The 20466-nt window shown below is 49.8% G+C and overlaps 2 pseudogenes; both read right to left on the minus strand.

The window, feature by feature from the left end:
- Positions 1-4112: 4112 nt before the first annotated feature.
- Positions 4113-7881, minus strand: LOC125540947 (subtilisin-like protease; annotated as a pseudogene).
- A 1401-nt stretch (positions 7882-9282) lies between these two features.
- LOC125526741 (subtilisin-like protease 4 pseudogene) lies at positions 9283-11709 on the minus strand (annotated as a pseudogene).
- Positions 11710-20466: the final 8757 nt, after the last annotated feature.

Genomic DNA, 20466 nt, shown 5'->3' on the forward strand with positions numbered 1-20466 from the left:
TACACCTCATGCCCATGCGAGCTCGCCGACGCCGATCGTCGTACCCATAGCCAGAGCCACCCCCTCGCCTCTCCGACGCGTCCCCGAGCTCCGCATCGTCGTCATCTTCATCCATGCTGAGCCAAGCAAGCAGGGAAGCACCGCATCGCCGTCCCTGACGTCTTCTTCAACCTCGGTGCCGGCGATCCCTGTCGCTTGATTCGTCTCGTCCAGAGCTTCCCCGGCCCCGCCGTCTGCACCGGTCGACTCACCGTGAGCCACTGACCTTCTCCCTAACTCAGCATGCTTGTCCCCATGCCGTAGCGTCGTTCCCCACAAGCACCGAAGCCGCCGTCCGCCATTGCTGCTGCACGCGTAGCCCCCGTGCTCCCCTGGCCTCACTGTGCTGCTCATAGTGCTCCCCGTGTCTAGCAGGTGCTGTCCAGCCTCTCCATTTGCTCACTGATGCACCGTAGCGACGCGCCCGTGCACCACCGAACACCGCCGCCGCCAAAGCTCGTCGCCGGCATGAGTTCCGGTGACCCCGCGACCTCCCACTTGGTTCTCTAGATGCGCGAGAGCAAGGGCTATCCCCTGGTGCCCTCAGCGTGCCAAGCTGACGCCTCTAGCGCAAGTCTGGCGTGCCCCCCCCCCCGCCGTGTCCTGTGGTCGCCTCCGGCTGGTCTCCGGTGGCTGACATGGCACCGTCGTTAGGGACTAATTACCCCGCTAATTAACCCACTCTCTCACTGACATATGGACCCTGCGCCCAAATTAACCCCGGGATTTATTTCCTGTTTATTTTAGATTAATCTAGTGGCCCCACGCGTCAGCTTTGACCCTGCTGACGTGGCCGTTGACCAGGGCCACATGTCAGCTACACTAGCCAGCTCTGTGACACTGACTAGTGGGTCCCACGCATTAGGTTTGACCTGGACCGTGCCCCGTTGACCTGCTGACGTCATGTTGATGTCAGGCTGTCGCGGTAATCCTTTTCTAGAATTTAAATAAATATTAAATGATTTGTTTAATTCAGAAAATATCCAAAACTTCTAAAAATCATAGAAATTCAACCGTAACTCCAAATGAAATAATTTATATATGAAAAATTATCAGAAAATTCAATCTATCCATCTGTACTAGTTTCATGCATGACAAACCAACCTAAACCTGCTGTATAGATGAAAACACATGAAGGGCAATTAAAATGCTTAAGTTTGGAGTTGCATTTGAATCCTTGATTCAAATGAGCTCCATTTAACTTGTTGCTGTTTGCATTAGCACAAACAACATCACATATACATGCCATGATCATGCATCATATTGTCGCATTTGCATTGATTGTGTTCTTCTCTATTGCCGGTGCTTGTCCCCTCTCGGTAGGCGTATCCCGACAATGAGTTCGATGACACCGATGAAGAGCTATACTATCTTCAGAAGTGCCAGGCAAGCAAAACCCCCTTGTTCATTCCAATATAGTCCCACTCTCTCGCTCCTGCTCTCTTTTACTGCATTAGGACAACAACGATTCAACTGTTACATGCTGCGGTAGTTGAACCCCTTTCCTCTGCATGACCTGTCATTGCCACAGTAAATAGATAAAACCCACTAGCATGAGTAGGAGTTGTTTGAGCCCTGATGTGCCTACTCATTCATGCTTGTTGTCATGCCTGCTACTGCTTAGAGTTGAGTCAGGTCTAATTCATCGGGAATGAATTGGAACGTTGTGAACATGTCCTACCGTTGAGAGCTAAGTGTGTGAATACGATTTGGTAAAGGTAGCGGTGAGAGGCCATGTAGGAGTACATGGTGGGTTGTCTCATTACAGCCGTCCTCAGGAACTGAGTTCTGTGTTTGTGATCCATGAACAGTTCCTACCACACATTGGGCTCCGGACGCTCCAAGCTCTCTCGACTTATTAATCAACCTGATCTCTGTCTAGGAGTTGCAACTAGTTTCTGGTGTTTGTAGGTAGTGTTAGTAGTCTACCAAGTGACACCCGGTACAGGTGGGCTTGGGACAGACTAGGCATAGTGGCCCGGTGTACCAAGTGGCACCCGGATGGTGGACTTGGGAACCCTGTACACATCGTTTGGGGCCGTGAGCGAAACCCCGGCTGGATCTCCTTGCGGATGGAACACGAATAGGCGATAAACCTGGACGAGAGACTTGTGTGATTAGTCAGGTTGTGGCCGACTCCCTCACCAGGCTTCCGCTTGAAGGTTGCCGAGATACACGACGTGTACATGGTGGTAAATTGCGAGAGCGTGTGTGAAGAAGTACACCCCTGCAGGGTTATCATTATCTATTCGAATAGCCGGATTCCTCGAATATGGAGACTTGGACCCCTTGCATAGTTCATAGACAAGTGAAAGTGGATACTCTAAAATGCGCAAGATAAGTGTGAGTGCTATGGATGGCGTTCTCGTAGGGAGATGGGAGCGGATCCATAGTGGTGTATTCATATGGTGAATTTGTGGACTCATGTGCGCCACTTCAAAAGAGTTACTTGCAGTCGTAGTTCAGGTTAGCCACTGAGCAAAACTGGCTTGCTGCAGTTAAACTCCACCACCCCCTTTGTTGATACCGATGCATATGTAGTTAGTTCTGATGTAAGTCTTGCTGGGTACATTTGTACTCACGTTTGCTTAATTTATATTTTTGCAGAGAGACTCCACTCTCGCTAGTAGTTTCACGTGGACTTCGACATTTAGCTTGATACCTCAGCTACGATCTTGTGCCCTTGGCAGGATCTAGTAGATGGTCAGGCTTCTCAGCCTTTTTCATTTGTAGAAGTCTGTACACAGACATGTTAAGCTTCCGCATGTGCTTTGACTTGTATGCTCTGAATGTTGGGTCATGAGACCCATGTTTGTTTTATCTGTCTCTTCGGAGCCTAATGAATAAATACTCTGAGTCGTAGAGTCTTGTTGTGATGCCATGTTGTGTTGCACATATTGAGCATATTGTGTGTATGATTGAAATGCTTGGTATGTGTGGGATCCGACAACCTAGTTGTTTATCCTTGGTAGCCTCTCTTATGAGGAAATGTAGTCTTGTGCTTCCATGAGCCATAGTAGTCCACTACAGCCCGGTTCACCGGAGTCCTGCTAGCCCAGCACTACTGCTCCGGAACACTTGACCGGCCGGCATGTGATTCACTTCGTTCTTGTGTCTGTCCCTTCGGGGAAATGTCACGCGGTGACATCCGGAGTCCTGCCTAGCCTGCTACAGCCCGGTTCACCGGAGTCCTGTTAGCCCAGTGCTACAGCCCGGATTCACACGCTGCTGACCGACATGCTTGATGTTGATTCGTGTATGCATGTCCCCGTAAGTTAGTGCAACTTTGGGTTCACGACTAGTCATGTCGGCCGGATTCTCTGTCATATGGATGCTAGCGATACTATCATATACGTGAGCCAAAAGGCGCAAACAGTCCCGGCGATGGTAAGGCGGCACCCGTGGGAATACCGTGCATGAGGCCGCAAAGTGATATGAGGTGTTACAGGCTAGATTAGTGTGACTTAGAATCGGGGTCCTGACACCGGGACGCCATCTCCGTCTTCATCGCCGACCTCCGATCGATGGTCGTCTGTCTGTCGCCGCCGCCCCCGCCGCCTCCTCCGGAGCCAGATTAGACGCCTAGCTTGCTCTCCGGCTTCAGCCTTTCTCTGTTTTGTTGTTTTTTTGGGCTTGTTGAGTTGTGCCCTCAGCAGAATCTTTGTGCCTCTTATTGTGTGACTTAGGCGTGTGTGTCCTAGACTAGTCCGTGTATGTGTGCTCTTGGCGGTTTGCTTTATTTATAAAGCGGGGCAAAAGACTTTTTTGATAAAACAACTCCAGAGTATTGCAAGTTTCCATCTGTCTCTGTTTTCGTCTTCTAAACAAAATGTTCAGTGGGGTTTCAGAGGCAGATGTGGCGGCATGAAGCAGCATGGCGCAGACTACGAAATATTGCAGAAATTTATCAACCATTGATCTCTGAAATTTTACACCAGTAAATCATAATGAGACGTACAAAATTCATGCACCATTGTCACTGTTTATTTATGTTGACGCAACATTAACAATACCAAACAGGACGTGAACATGGACAATGGAAACATCCATCCATCTCACGGCACAGACATCGTTCATGGTGATGGCGCTGGAGCAGTATCACCTCCTCTCACGACAGCGACAATGGGGCTCCTCACCACATGCTTCTTCGATACTCAGCTCAAACTTCCCTCCACATGCACTTCTTCTTTGCCCAAGCCATGGTCGCTCACAGACATGCCCAAGGTTTTCTTCTCTTTGCCCAGGCCGTGGCCGCTCACCGACAGACTGAAGGTCTTCTTCTCTCCGGTTTTGGAGAACGACAATGTCTTCGGGACGACACACACCATCAGAGACCTCGGCACGTCCACTGTGGCCTTGAACGTCGAATCTGTTGGCCCGACGTTCGTCACGGTTCGATTCACTGTGAACTGTGTCGATGTCAATGGCACGGTTATCGTCGGGTAGTTAAGTTGCACGTCCTGGACCTTGGTGAGCTTCGGCGCAGGTTAAGCTTGACTTGTGCACCAGTGCACGATGGTTGCTAGGGCGCTGTCACCAAGGAGCCAGCAGATGTAGCCGGTGTAGTCAATGACATCGAGGTCATACACCATGCCATGGTCGGCGGCTCTCCGGGTTCACGTGGCTGGTGCCTGTGCCGTACACGTCGGCCTTTCTATGCTGCTCGTCCAAAATTGAGCCGCCGGTACTGTTAACGATGTCCGACATTGTCAGGATGGCAAACTTGATGGCAGCCGGCGACCAGTCGGGATGGATGCCTTTGATGTGCTTGATACGATGTTGAAAGGGCCCTATCCAGAGTCCGTGCTTGGTGGCCAAGCAGCGAGGATGTTGAGGCCCGGTGCCAGATATGTCCGGCTTTAGGATGCCGGGGGCAAGTGAGCTTGGACCCCGCGAAGAGAACCATGCTACGACGGGGGCTGGGCGGACGCCAAACTGTGTGCTGTTGTACGCAAGAAATGCCATGGAGTTTCTCTCCATCGACGCGGTGTAAGCTATGAGAGCCTCACTGTCAGCCGTAGTCACTTGTACAACACTGGAGTTGTAATCCTCAAACAATGGTGTTGTAGTCGCAGAGTCGGTTATTGAACAACACCACGCCTACCACACCAGCCCCCATTATGTTGCGGATTTTGGACTGTTGAGCCTTCGAACTCCTGTCCTGCAAACCAGGATCTTACAAGCGATGCTACTATCACCCTCGTAATTGCAGTACCATCGTTCCTCCAAGTAGAGGAGAGGGTGTAACTTTGAGCTTGGACTCAATTTCTGGGTAAGTGCTTCCCCGTGGATGCTCTTGTCGTTGACGAGATGGATGCTGACGCCGAAGCTCCGGTTCATGGAGCCGGCGGCGACCGTGAGCAACCACGACACTTCGTTGCTGATGAGGCCCTGAAATGGACCGTCGTTGCCGGCGGTGCACACCACAAGGATGCCCTTGGCCACGGCACTGAACGCGTCAATAGAGATCGGGTCCTGATCGACGCTGATGCTGGTGGTTCCGCCAAGTGAGAGCGAGAGCACGTCCACCCCATCCTTGATAGCTTCTTCTAGGCTAGCCAGTATGGCCGACTGCATGCAGCCATGACCATTGCATACCTTGTACATGGCGATGTGAGCTCCCAGAGCAATTCCGGCCGTGGTGCCCGCACCCATGCCATGGTATGACGCATCGGTTACGAAGTTCCTGACGACTGTGGATCGATGAGGTGTGCGTTCCATGCACCTCTCTATCACCAGAGTCATCGCCCGCAATGAGTGGCTTGGCACCGATGAGCTTGTTGTTGCACCGGGCCGCCTCGCACGATCCCTTCCACCTTGATGGAGGTGGGAGAACTCCATGGTCATTGAAGGAAGGATGCGTCGCATAGATGCCGCTGTCGAGCAATCCAATGATGACTCCCTTTCCGTAGCCAGCCTGGCTCCAAAACCCGGTGACGTTCCTTAGCCCAAGGAACTCTGGCGTGTGGGTGGTCATTAGTTGCAGCGTCCGGCCGGGGAATGCATGCACGAACCTTGGCTTCTTGACCACCGTCTCGAGCTCGGCGTCGGTGAGCCTCACGGCAAAGCCACTGAACACCTGGGTGTAGGAATGGAGAAGGCGTGACTCCCTGGACTCACCAGTCAATGAACTCGGGAAGAAAGACTCGTGCCATTGGCGGTGGGTGTCTTCGCCGACATTCGAGCGTGGTGGCTCGACGAGCACGATGTAAGCACGATAAGCAGAGGGTTTTGTGACATTTTGGTGTACACTTGTGGCAGCGGGATTGATATAGCATAGTGCAAGCGTAGGAAAGAGGATGGCGAGCAAAGAAGTGGTAGTGAGATGCCATTTTTCAAGACACACAACTACACGATGAAGATGATGGCAATGCCGGAATAGGATCAATCACCGAGTAATATTTATACAACGTGAATGATTAATGTGTTGTGTCTTATTTTTGACATATGTTAATCGGTTGATAAATCCGACGCATCTGGTAACACATAAATGACTTTAATTTCTGCTAAATCTGGAAGATATGATAATGTTACGTGGGATGGTAGTAAAGTGGGTGATGTACCTACCCGGGTTTATGGTGCGGGATATCGGTGAAAACACATATAGGATCTCTTTCGATTTTCTGGATGATCTTGAATACATATACTGCATTTCAAAATAAGAATACCTATATTGCTTTGTAGGTAAAACTGGAGGATAATTAATGATTCAAAATTAACAGCTGTGGTACATATATGATGTGTTATCATCTCATGAAGGTGTAGTATCAAGTATCAACAGATTCTTGGACAAAAATATTGGAGTAAATGACAATATCGAACTCATTAAATCAGGTGAGGTTGAACATGTTATTTTCCTTTGTGCTCAAATCCGAGTTCTATCAATAGACTCCTGAACGAAAGTTAGCAGGATCTGCATTAAGAAATGGCAGGGACGTGGCTAATGTATCTAGCAGGTTTTAGGGCCTCTGTGATTCAAAGGAAAAATATAGGAGTAAGATTTTTTTATGGTAATACTATTCATATATTTGGTTCAAAAGAATGCGATAAAAGAAAAATGGACGAAACTATCCTATGATTGTAGTTTCCAAGGAAAGCCAAATGAACTCTAACATCATGGACCTCCTTTTCAAATTTCTTGCACGGAGAACGAGACTGATATCCTTAGTGACATACTAACATTCTAACTATACATTTTCATGTGTTTTGGCTTTAATTTGACCACGTTTGTTAGGATTTCTATATTTATTTTTCAAATTCCGGTGAACCAAACAACCAAGTTGATAAAATTCATGTGTTTACCATTCATATGTTTTGCGCATGCATTCATATCCTAGTCTCGCATTTTAAGATCTTGCGAACCGAAGGAGCCATGGTGCAGGGTGTGAGGAGAAATATATAGGATTTTTTTCCTTTTTTGGACTATCTTGAATACATATACTAAAATATTAGTAAAATGGAGGATAATTAAAGATTCAAAATTAACAGTTCGTGGTACAAAATGATATATATATATATATATATATATATATATATATATTAGAAAAGGAGGAAGACCCCGGCCTCTGCATCTGGGCGATGCATGCAACCACTTCTTTATTAATTATTCTTAAAAGACCTTACAAAGAAATATAATAGTAAGTCTGAAGTCACCGTCTAGCCAATATCTGTCGCTACTCCTATCCATTTGATGAAGAGATGCTGATAGTCCGGGCCTAATACCAAACATACCTCGCAGCCAAGCCTAACATCTAAGACCTGAGACCCCAACCAAGCCACTTGCCGGGTATGGGGCACACACCGGTCCGGCGCGCTCTCAGAGGCGCCGCCGCCAACTGCCATATATGAAAGACTTGAATTAAACATGATATAGATCAGTGCCCATGTCATAAATGTCAATGTAGTAGTAGTGATAAAAATGAGATCAGGTGAGATCGAACTGATCACCAAATTGAAACGGCTATTTTCAGCGCCTCTTCTTGGTGTGACAGTGCTAAAGACTTAATCTGTTTAACTAATGATCGAGTGGCATTTTACTGGCCTATTAGAGTATTAGTTGTAAAGTGGTTGGATGTTCAATTTCTACTACTTGCTGTCTTCTTAACACAAATGTTATTTGTGCAGTCCTGTTGTGTGTGGTTCAGAAATGTAGATGTGTCATCTACGTCGAAGGCCCTTCAGTCAATCCATCAATCATCATAATGAAGTAACGCAATCTGTGTTTTTTTGGCATTCAACCCAGTTACTGTGAAATCTTTAAGATTCAATCAGCTCCTCTTTTTTTAGGGCTAATGGCAGGTGCTCTGCCTTTTCAATATAGATTAGGAATTTACAAGGGAGAGGTCTGAAGCCCTAAGGCAGCGAAAAAGAAAGAGAAACAACAGATTTACAAAGCTAAGGCCTCACATTGGCCAAGTATGCTAAGTTAGACCTGGCTAAGCAAGCCACCATATCAGCAGTTTTTTTTTTTTTGAACCGGGCTAATCCACTTTCCATTATAGAAATAACGGAAATAACACCATATCAGCAGTTGAAGATAGGTTTTGGAAGATTTTTCGGTTTCACTCATTCCAAATATTCCAGGCACAGTATAGCGCAGCTGCTGCCCGTAGGCAAAACTTCTCCATCAGCTCCTCTTTCTTTGAATCTAATAACCACTACGCAGGACTTGTCCTGAACCCTATTTGTGTCCAAAATACAAGAGCAAAAACTTGTCCTGGCCAATAGCTTTAGTCCATTCTATCTGCACAAACATTCAAGCCGTCCGAATACTGGTTTTGCTGACATGGATCCAAATCAGAATGTCGTTTTGCCATGTGACAAGCCACTGAGCAGATTTTGCCACATTAGCCCATCTCTCTCCCCGTCAAATGTTTGGGCTGAAGCACAATTTCAGAAAATCAGTCGAAAGTTGACTTAAAATTTTAAATCAAATCCGAAAGTCGGAAAGGTGTCAAATCGGAAGTTTTTGTTTCAGTTTGAAAATTCAAGAACCTATAGGGTGATGGTTGTGCCTTAGTCCCCCTTCACATCTCTTTTCTTGAACAATTACAAGGAGCTCTGCATTCAAGAGGAAGTTGAGAGTTTAACAACAGATTGCCTGTGCTCTGACACAACTGAGTCTACATATCACTTGTTTGCACTGTTCCTTATTCTGACAAGAGGTCATAAGGATTAAACAACAACAAAATGTCACAAGTTTCTGCAGTTCTTAATAAAACTCTTATAAGAAAAACAAACTCAGACGACACAATCACACAAATCTTATTCCATTGCCATGTTTGATCTGACACAAAAAAAAACACTAAGCCTGAAATCTCAGGGCATGGACATCGTTCATGGTGATGGAGCGGAAGCATGACCTCCCACTCCGTGGATGGCGACAATGGGACTACGCACAACATGCTTCTTCGACACCCAGCTCAAGCTTCCCTCCACAAAGATTTCCGATGCACCCACGCCTTGGCAGCTCACCGTCACGCTGAACGTCTTCTTTTCTCCAGCCTTGGAGAACACCAGTGTCTTTGGGGAGACATGCAATGTCATAGAGCTTGGCGAGTTTACCTTAGCAGCGTATGTAGAATCTGCCGGCCCAACGTTCGTCACCGTCCGGGTCACAGTGAACGGCGTTGATGCTAGCGGCACAGTTAGAGTAGGGTAGTTGAGCTGAACGTCCTTGACCTTGGGCAGCTTCGCGCAGGTCAGGCTCGAGTTGCGTACGATGGTCACCAAGCCTTCCTCGCCAAGGAGCCAGCAGATGTAACCTGCATAGTCGGTTACACCGAGGTCATACACCAAACCTGGGTCAGCAGCCCTCGCCGGGTTCACATGGCCGGCGCCTCTATCGTACGCACTGGCTTTATCATGCCTCTCGTTCAAGATCGAGCCGCCGATGTTGTTGGTGGTGTCCGACGTTGTCAGGATGGCCGACTTGATGGCAGCCGGTGACCATTCAGGATGCAAGCTTTTGATAAGCGCCGCAACACCACTGACATGTGGCGTTGCCATGGACGTGCCCGATATGATTTTGAAAGGGGGACTTGGCCACGCCGCAAGGATGTTGAGCCCGGGCGCAAGAATGTCTGGCTTGAGCACACCTGGAGCGACTGAGCTTGGACCCCGGGAAGAGAACGATGCCACGACCGGGTTCGGACGAACACCCAACACTGTGTTGTTGTATGTGAAAGTGGCAACGGCGTCGTTCGATGCTGACTTCGTGTAAGCTGCGAGGGCGATGCCGTCGGCGAAGGTCACCTGCACCACTCTCGCTTCGTCGAAATCCTGAAGAATAATGGTGTAGCCAGTGGCTTTGTCATTGAAAAGAACCACGCCAGCCGCACCATGACCCATTAACCTCGAAATGTCAGAATAGCGAGCCATGGGTGTTGTGGACTGACAAACAATTATTTTCCCGGCAACTGAACCGTAATACGCATTCTGGCAGAAACGATGTTCCTCGGAGTAGAAGAGAGGGTATGGCTTTGAGGTTGGCTTTATCGCTGGGGTAAATGCTTCTCCGTCCATGCGCTTGCCGTTGCCGAGATGCACGCCAGCGTCGAATCTCCGGTCCACTGAGCCAGCGGCAACCGTGAGCAACCACGGTGCACTGTTGGAGACCGACCGTGGAGTGGGACCTTTGTTGCCAGCCGCACACACCACAATGATGCCCTTGGATATAGCACTGAACGCACCGATGGCGATGGGGTCCTTATTGAAGCTGACACCGGCGAGACTACTGAGAGATAGCGAGAGCACGTCCACCCCATCCTTGATGGCCGCATCCAGGCCGGCCAGTACGGCGGATTCTTGGCAGCCCTCGGCGGTGCACACCTTGTACATGGCGATGTGGGCACCTGGAGCAATTCCGGAAGCAGTGCCCGTGCCCACGCCATGGTCTGACGCATCGGTGACGAAGTTGCCGGCGGCAGTGGACGAGGTGTGTGTTCCGTGCCCCACGTAATCGTACGAGTCGTCATCTCCAGTAAATGAGTTGGCACCGATGAGCTTGTTGTTGCACCTGACCGCCTTGCACGAGCTCCTCCACCTTGTCGGGGGTGATTGGACACCATGATCGTCGAACGAAGGATGTGTTGCATAGATCCCGGTGTCGAGCAGCCCGATGACCACTCCCTTCCCGTAGCCTGCGTCGCTCCAAAATCCGGTGCCGTTCCTCAGCCCGAGGAACTCCGGCGTGTGCGTGGTCATGAGCTGCAGCGTCCGGTCTGGGAACGCGCGCACGAACCCTGGCTTCTTGGTGACCGCGTCGAGCTCAGCCTCTGTGAGCCTCGCCGCGAAGCCGCTGAACACCTCGATGTAGGAGTGGAGGAGACGCGGCTCCCCAGATTCGCCGATGTGTGAGCTCGGCAAGAAAGTCTCGTACCACCGACGATGCCCCTCTTCGTTGGTACCTGAGGGAGGTGGCTTGACGAGCACAATGTAAGTGCGGTAGGCAGATGCTTGTGTAGCACCCTCATGTACCCTTGCAACAGATGGACCGACATAGCACAGGGATGGTGTAGGAGAGAAGGTGGCGAGCAAGAGAAGTGGTAGTAGTATGATGAGATTTGTCAAGAACGCCATTGCTGGAAGCTAGGCACACCTACACAACTGAGGAAGACGATGGCGATGGAGTGTCTGTCCGGCCAGCACCCGGTGTTCCTCATTTATACATCACGAATGATCAATGTGCTGCAACTTTCATGATGCAGATGTTAATCCCTTGAATATCTTGCAGTAGTAAAGCATACAATAGCTTTAATATGTGCATGCTGATACACAAATATACGAAATCAATGCACTACTATCGTTTTTCTATCTCCTGCATGAATTATATATATATTACAATATGAGCAGAAATTTCAGAAAATCAATGACTCAAATTTAATATCGTATAATAGATTACCACATGTTTATGATCAGTACTGGTAGTGTATCTACAGAGTTTATGTTGTGGGATATGTGGGGAGAAATGCATGATCTTTTTCGATTTTCGGCATGATCTTGAAGATTATTTCGTGTGGACGCATTTGGACTATTGGTTTAAATTGGAAGATAATTCAGGATTCGAAACCAACAGCTGGTGCTTTATCATGATGTGTTATATATCACCTCACAAATGACAATATCAAAGTGGTGAGAGATCGGGCGATATGTTATATATCGCCTCATAAATGATAATATCGCTACAGATTTAATCTGCTTAACTAGTATGATCAAGCGGCATTGTTCACTCAGTATTAAGGACCCTTCACTCAATCCATCATAATAACGATCCATAATCTGTTTATGTTTTGGGATTCAAATTGTTTACCCTCTAATGAGATGACTGTGTTACTACTCAGGGTGGACGACACGGTCCGGTCCGGCGGTCCGGCTCGTGGCCCGCTCGGCTCGGGCCGGCTCGGTCCTGGCCCGCTGAAAAAATCGGCCGGTCCAAGCTCAGCAAACCAGCCCGACAAAGCTTCGGTCCGATCCGGGCTTTAACCGAGCCGACCGAGCGGACCGACGAACACGAGCTGTGGCATGGCGAGAGCATGGCGAGGGCATGTCAGGACGAGGCAGGGGCGTGGCGGGCGCGTGGCGAGCGTGTGACCAGAGCTGCGTGGCGGACGCATGGTGGGCACGTCGGCCGTGCGCTGGTCTGCGCCGCCGTCGTTCATCCGCGCGGCCACCGGCCTCTCTGACACTAGAAAGCATGTCTAGTGGATGCACCATGCTCGGATCTATCATCTGGAAGGTAGAACTTGAAGCGGGAGGCCCTACACCGTCATTGTACACCGGCCGTCGTGCACCGGCCGTCGTGCCAGATTCGTCGTCGCCGTTGCTGCCCGAGCTCTGCCTGGCCGCCGTGCCGTCCACCGTGAGTCACAGAAGACGCTGGACATCTCCATGACGAGCCCCGCTGCCTCCAGCGCCCTCCCCGCGTCGCCATGCTCCGGCGCATGCTCTGTGGTGAACTCCGGCCGGTCCAAACGAGCCGCTCGGTCCGGCTCGGGCTTCGTCCCTGCCGGTCCGGTCCCTGAAAACAGGACCATGACCCTGCTCGGTCCGGTCCGGTCCGGACCGCCGACGGCCAGTCCAAAGGACGGCTCGGTCAGGGACCGGACCGGCCCGGACCGTGTCCACCCTGAGTTACTATTGTGAATTGTTTAAGATTTAATCAGCTCCTCTTCTTTCGAGGAGCATAGCTGATCCTGAACTCTTTATTCATGTCGAAAATGCAGAAACATAAACTTGTCCTTGCTAATGGCCTTGGGCATGAGGCCAGGAAGATCAGCTTAACAATTACCATAACGTGGTTCCTGACAAAAACAGCCACTACCAGACATTCAACATCTCCGTCTGATCGAAGTAAGCCGTCACCGAAAGATGCTTGTGGAGATTCATAGTACACATTCAGAGTTGGAGCCGTCACCATAAGATACGGCACCGGCTGGTTGGGCACTGAACTCTTGATGGGGTTAGCCCACTATATATAAGCTCTTCTTCTTTACAGATCACTTAACAATGGCGTCAGTATATGGCATCGTGGTGGCGTCGGTATCTGCTCTGAAGGTGGATCGGTGGAAGACGGCGGCGGCGTCCTCTGAGAGTGAGCCGGACTAGTGTGTGCCCTAGACCAGGTATATGGCTTGGCTGGGCCTTCGGTTTTAGATGTTAGTCTTAGGTGCGAGGTCTGTTTGGTATTAGGCTCGGACTATCTGCACCCCTTCATTAAGTGGATAGAAGTAGCAACAGATGTTGTCAAGATGGTGGCTTCAGACTTACTGATGTACTACTTTATAAGGTCTTTGTGAATAATTAATAAAGTGGTTGTATACATCGTCCAGATGCAGAGGCTAGTGGTCTTCCTCCTTTTCAAAAAAAAGACATTGATACTGCCAAAACGAGATACAAAAGAGCAGCAGGAGTATATAGTAAATTAACGCCCCTTCGTGTGACCTTTTGTCGAATAAGGAACAATGCAAACAAAACTGAGACTGCGCACAACATGCTTCTTCAACGCCCAGCTCAAGCTTCCCTCCACAAAGATTCCTGGTGCACCCACGCCTTGACAGTTCGCTGACACCTTGAACGTCTTCTTTTCTCCAGCCTTGGCGAGGCAGACCGGCGGTGGCGTCAATGGAGGCAGGGGAACCCTAATCGCCTGTGCGCGGGAGTCGTGCAAGAGGCGCTTAAGATTGTCCTCTCTGCTAATACCCATGTGGGAGACCAGACATGTGCATGCTGATACACAATGATCTGGCCTGGAACGATAAGGAAATATCAATCCACTGAGATCGCTTTTCTATGAAAGACTCAAATTTAACATGATATAGATCAATGCCCGTGATATATAGTATAGGTATTGTCGGATGGATGGCAACTGACTTTACTGAGGGCCAAAGGCCAATACATATACATGTGTGGTAAAGTGCAGTAAACCCCTTATACAATGGGGATATACCGAAAAGAGACTATACACATCTAACACCCCCCCCCCCCTCAAACTCATGGTGGATCAACAACACTGAGTTTGGGGAGGAAAAAGGTATGCTGCGCTCGAGTCTGTGCCTTCGTGAAGAAGTCAGCCAACTGTAACTCAGAGGGCACGTAGTGAAGAGCGAGAGTCTGATCCTGGACAGCAGCACGCACAAAGTGGGCATCCACACCGATGTGCTTGGTGAGCTCGTGCTTCACCGGGTCACGCGCAATACTGATAGCACCAGTACTGTCTGACAGTAAGGGAGTCGAGGTAGTAGCAGACACACCAAAATCCTCAAGTAACCATCGTAACCAGATCACCTCAGCTGTCAACATAGCCATGGCACGCAGCTCAGCCTCTGTACTCGAGCGAGAAACTGCAGTCTGTTTCTTGGTCTTCCAGGCAATAAGAGAGCCATCAAGAAAGACACAGTAAGCAGACAGTGAGCGTCGATCAGAGGGATCACTAGCCCAGGTAGCATCAGAGTAAGCCTGGAGCTCAAGAGAACTGGAGCAGGGAAAGAAAAGACGCTGAGAGATCGTGCCACGAAGATATCGTAGAACACGGAGAAGGTGACTATAATGGACAGAGGTGGGGGCTGAAACAAACTGACTCAGGATGTGAACGAGATAGGAGATGTTAGGACGCGTAATAGCAAGATAGACAAGGCTACCAACAAGGTGACGATAGCGAGTGGAATTAGGAAGAGGGTCACCATCAGAGGCACGAAGCTGAACGTTGAGCTCCATAGGAGTCACAACAGTGCGGTCATCACTGAGAGCAGCTCGAGCAAGAAGATCCTGAATATATTTCTCTTGAGAGATGTAGAAGCCATCAGAGGTCGAGGAGATCTCAATCCCAAGAAAAAAGCGAAGAGGACCAAGATCAGTCATGAGGAACTGGTCATGAAGGCGAGCCTTAACAAAGGCAATATAGTCAGAGTCGTCACCAGTGATGATCATGTCATCAACATAAAGAAGGAGAAGGGTACGACCACGAGGAGACGTGTGAACAAACAACGCGGGATCATGATCACTTGGCAAGAAACCAGCGGCAGTCACCACAGAGGAAAAACGCTCAAACCAAGCGCGAGGGTCCTGTTTAAGACCATAGAGGGAGCGCCGAAGTCGACAGACCATACCGTCAGGAGCATAATACCCCGGTGGGGGCTGCATGTAAACCTCCTCACGCAGCTCGCCATTGAGAAAGGCGTTCTGGACATCAAGTTGAGAGATAGACCACTGACGAACAGAAGCCACAGCAGGGAGAGTGCGGACAGTGGTCATGTGAGCCACAGGAGCGAATGTCTCATCATAGTCGCGTCCCTACTCCTGCTGAAAACCACGAGCCACAAGACGAGATTTGTAGCGCTCAAGAGAACCATCGGAGCGAGTCTTAACCTTGTAGACCCACTTGCAGGTGATGGGACGAACACCGGAAGGGAGGGAAACCTGCTCCCATGTGCCAGAGCGCTCAAGGGCAGCAAGTTCTTCGGCCATCGCAAGCTGCCATTCAGGTTGAGTCATGGCAGTCCGATAGGAAGTGGGCTCAGCAATGACAGAGAGACCATACCGATCAGGAGAGTAGCGATCAGGCGGGGGGCGAGGCCGAGCCCGGAGATTGTGAACCGGGGGAGGCGTGAGAAGAGGTGCACCAGAGGTGGAAGGCACGTCAGAGGAGGCATCCTCAGGATGAGGGCGACGAGTATAGTGGAGAGGGAACGGTGAGAGAGGGCGGCGAACTGGGGATGATGGCGAGAAGGTGGATGAGAAGGATGGAGAAGGTGGGGTCGGTGGTGAAGGAGAAGGAATGAGGAATGGTGGAGGAAGAGATGACACAGAAGGCTAGCAAGGTGTATCGGGAAGGAGAAGGAAAGAGAGATCATCCACAGAGAAACTCGAGGAAGAAGGACGTGGGTAGTAGGAACAAGACTCGTCAAAAGTCACATCACGCGAGATGCGCAGGCGACGACCCACAGGATCCCAACATCGATAGCCCTTGTACTCATCACTGTAACCAAGAAAAATACACTCAACCGACTGAGCAGACAGTTTGGTGCGTTCTCGGGGGGCAAGAAAAACATAGCATACGCAGCCAAACATACTGAGAGCGGAGTAGTCAGGAAAGCAACCAGTGAGGCATTCCAGAGGAATACCACCCTGCAAGGCAGTCGATGGCTGAATGTTGATGAGATAGGTGGATGCAGAAACAGTCTCAGCCCAAAAATGGGGTGGAAGAGAAGCAGCAATCATCATCGCACGAGCGGTCTCAAGCAAATGACGATGCTTACGTTCAGCAACACCATTCTGAGCATGAGCACCAGGACAAGAGAACTGGGCAAGAGTACCCTGTTCCGCGAGAAAACCACGCAACAGCTGGGAGATAAACTCTCCAGCGGAGTCAGCACGAAAAGTACGAATGGGCATGAAAAACTGGGTGTGAACCATGGCAGCAAATCGTTTGTATATAGAGAGAACCTCACCACGAGATTTCATGAAGTAGAGCCAAGTGTAGCGAGAGAAATCATCAATAAATAGGACATAGTAGCGATGACCACCTTTCGAATCAAAGGGAGCAGGACCCCAAACATCAAAATGAACTAAGTCAAAATGACGCTGAGATACCGACTCACTGGTGGGATAAGGTAACTGCGTCTGTTTGCCCAGTTTGCAACCATTACAATTTAAAGAAACATCTCCAGATACAGACCCTAAGAGGCCCTGACGGACTAAAGAAGACAAGCGAGAGCCACAGAGGTGACCAAGGCGATGATGCCACTGTTGGAAGGACGCGGACGAAGAGGCAGCAAGAGCATGGGAGCTGGCAGAAGTGGTGGCAGCGGAAGGAACACAAAGCCAGTCGGCCTCCCAAAGACCCTCTGACTCACGGCGCCAAGGGCCAGCACCAACCAAAGCCTTGGTGCGACGATCCTGAATAGAGCAAGAGTCGGTATCAAGAATGACACGACAACCAGAATCAGTAAGTTGGGCAGCAGAAAAAAATTCATGGTAAGACGAGGAACATGTGAAACACTCGGAACCGAAAAGGAAGGAGTGGAAAGAATACCACGACTAGCAACAGGGAGAGGTGTGTCATCGGCGGTAAGAACATTAACAGGCGAATCAAGAGGTCGAAGAGAAGACAGCGCGGAAGAATCAGGAGACATATGAAAAGAAGCTCCAGAATCAAGAACCCACGAGGATGTACATGACTATGTAGGTGGCTGCGATGGTGATGAAGGGGATGCGGTCACTGCAGCAACAGAACCAGTCGACGAGGAGCCGGATGAACCAAGTAGACGCTTGAGGCGTACAATGTCCTGATCAATGAGGGACGGAGTCGAGGAAGACACAGGAGTCCCACTAGAAGGGGAGCGCCTCTGGTCTCGCTTCTTCTGGCGACAATCAGACTCTGGGTGACCTGACCGGGAGCAGTAACCACAGAAGGTGTCACGGCACGACGTGCCCTTCTCAGCATAAGGAGGATGGCTGACCCCCCTGGAGGAGTAGGCAGGAGCGGCGGAGCAGTGAGGCGAGCAGACGTCACAGGAGCTCGGGCGGCCAGCACTGACAGAACCAGAAGCAACCCAGCAGAGCAAAGGCGAGTCTCCTCAGCACGAAGCTCGGCAAGTACCTCCGAGATAGGAACACGACCACAAGCAAGCAAGTGAGCACGTCGAGGCTCAAACTTAGACCGGAGACAAGATAAGAACTCATGAACCCGCTGAAACTCCAGATCAGACTGAGTAGTCTGACATCAACGACAGGTTCCACAAACAACTGTCCGAAGAGAGTCAAGCTGGCGCCAGATGGCAGAGCACTGTGAATAGAACTCATCAACAGAAGAATCACCTTGCTGAAGTGCATGCTCCTGACGCATCACAGATAGGTAGAGAGCATCACCAGAGGGCTGATAGCGCTGACACAGATAAGACCACATTGCTGCAACTGTGCCAAGTCCCATGAACTCCGAAGCAAACTGAGGGAGAACACTCGCAGTGAGAACAGCAGCCGCTCGAGCATCATCATTGCACCACTGAGTGTAAGCAGACAGATCATCCCGGTAGACAGAAAGAGCATCAGAATAGGCAGATACCTGTTGATCATAAGTATCAACTGCAGCATCATCAAGAGTCTTGGCTGCATCCCGATCAGCCTGAGAAGCATCAGCAGCAATCACCGGCGGTACTGGCGCCATCGGAGCAACAGGGCACGGCGGACAGGGTACCTCGTCAGAGAGAACACCCCACAGCAGAAGACCGCGCATATGAATACGCATGAAACCGGCGAACTCATCATAGTTGGTGCCATCAAAGATCACCAAGCAGCGAGGAACAGCCACATAGCCCGAAGATGACATACTGAGGTATCCCTTTGTGCTGTTTCTGCCTTCTCTCTCTCTCTTTTTTGAAATCAACGTGTACAGGAAAACCCAATCGGGATCGGGATCGAGAGAAACACGAGCGCTCGGCGCTCACTCACGCCCTCGCTCGGGCAATCGAGGCGAGCGGGGTCAGCGGCTCGAGCTCGAGCAGAGCGGGCAGGTTGGGGACCCCCGCGCGAAGCAGAGCAGGCGGGTTGGGGACCCCCGCTCGAAGCAGAGCAGCAGCCCCGCTCGAAGCAGAACTCAAGCTGAGCAGGCCCGATGGAACAGCCCCCTCGCGGAGAACTCGAGCGGCGGCCAGTCTCGAGCGAAGCCGAAACGGAGCAGGGGAGCAACAGCGGCCCGGCGGCAGGAGTTCCGGGGCGGACGGATTCGTCGAGAGGAGGGCCAGAACGGCCGGAGCCGCAGCGAGAAGGTCCAAGACGGACGGATTCGCGGAGAGGAGAGCCGGGACGGCCGGATCCGCGGCAAGAAGAGCCGGACCTGGCAGTGGGCGAATCAGGGGAGGAGCTAGCACGGAGTTGCAGCGTGCAGGAGAGAAGGGAACCTAACATCTGATACCATGTTGGATGAATGGCATTTGACTTTACTGAGAGCCAAAGGCCAATACATATACATGTGTGGTAAAGTGCAGTAAACCCCTTATACAATGAGGATATACCGAAAAGAGACTATACACATCTAACAGGTATCATGTCATAAATGTCAATATAGTAGTAGTGACAGAAATGAGATCAGGTGAGGTCGAACTGATCACCAAATTGAAACGGCTATTTTCAGCACCTTTTCTTGGTGTGACTGTGCTAAAGACTTAATGATCTATTAGTGTATTAGTACTGATGATCGAGTGGCATTTTACTGGCCTTATTAGTGGATGGATGTTCAGTTTCTACTACTTGCTGTCTTCTTAACACATATATTTATGCAGTCCTGTTGTGTGTGGTTCAGCAATGTAGAGGTGTCACCTACATTGAAGGCCCTTTAGTCAATTCAAACCAGCTACTGTGAAATCTTTAGGATTCAATCAGCTCCTCTTTCTTTGATGAGTGGTATCTAACCACTATGCAGGAGTTGTCCTGAACCCTATTTGTGTCCAACATACAAGACCAGAACGGCTAATAGCTTTAGTCCATTCTATCCGCTCAAACATTCAAGCAGTCCGAATACTCGTTTTGCTGACATGGATCCAAATCAGCGTGTCATTTTGGGATGTGACAAGCCACTTGAGAAAAATTTGCCGCATTAGCACATCTTTCTCCCTGTTAAATGTTTGGGTTGAAGCACAAGTTCAGTAAATCGGTAGAAACTTGACTTTAATCAAAGCTGAAAGTCGGAAAGGTGTCAAATAGGAAGTTTTCGGTTCAGTTTGAAAATTCAAGAGCCAACAGGGTGATTGTTGTGCCTCAGCAGTCTTGAGAGTTTAACTACAGATTGTCTGTGCTCTACACACACAACTGAGCCTATATTTCACTTGTTTGTACTGTTCCTTATCCGACAAGAGGTTATAAGGATTAAACAACAACAGAATGTCACAAGATTCTGAAGTTCTTAGTAAAACTTTTATTAGAAAAACAAACTGA

Source organism: Triticum urartu, chromosome 2A (genome assembly GCF_056163025.1).
Source record: "Triticum urartu cultivar PI428250 chromosome 2A, HENAU_Tu73, whole genome shotgun sequence".
Taxonomy (NCBI): domain Eukaryota; kingdom Viridiplantae; phylum Streptophyta; class Magnoliopsida; order Poales; family Poaceae; genus Triticum; species Triticum urartu.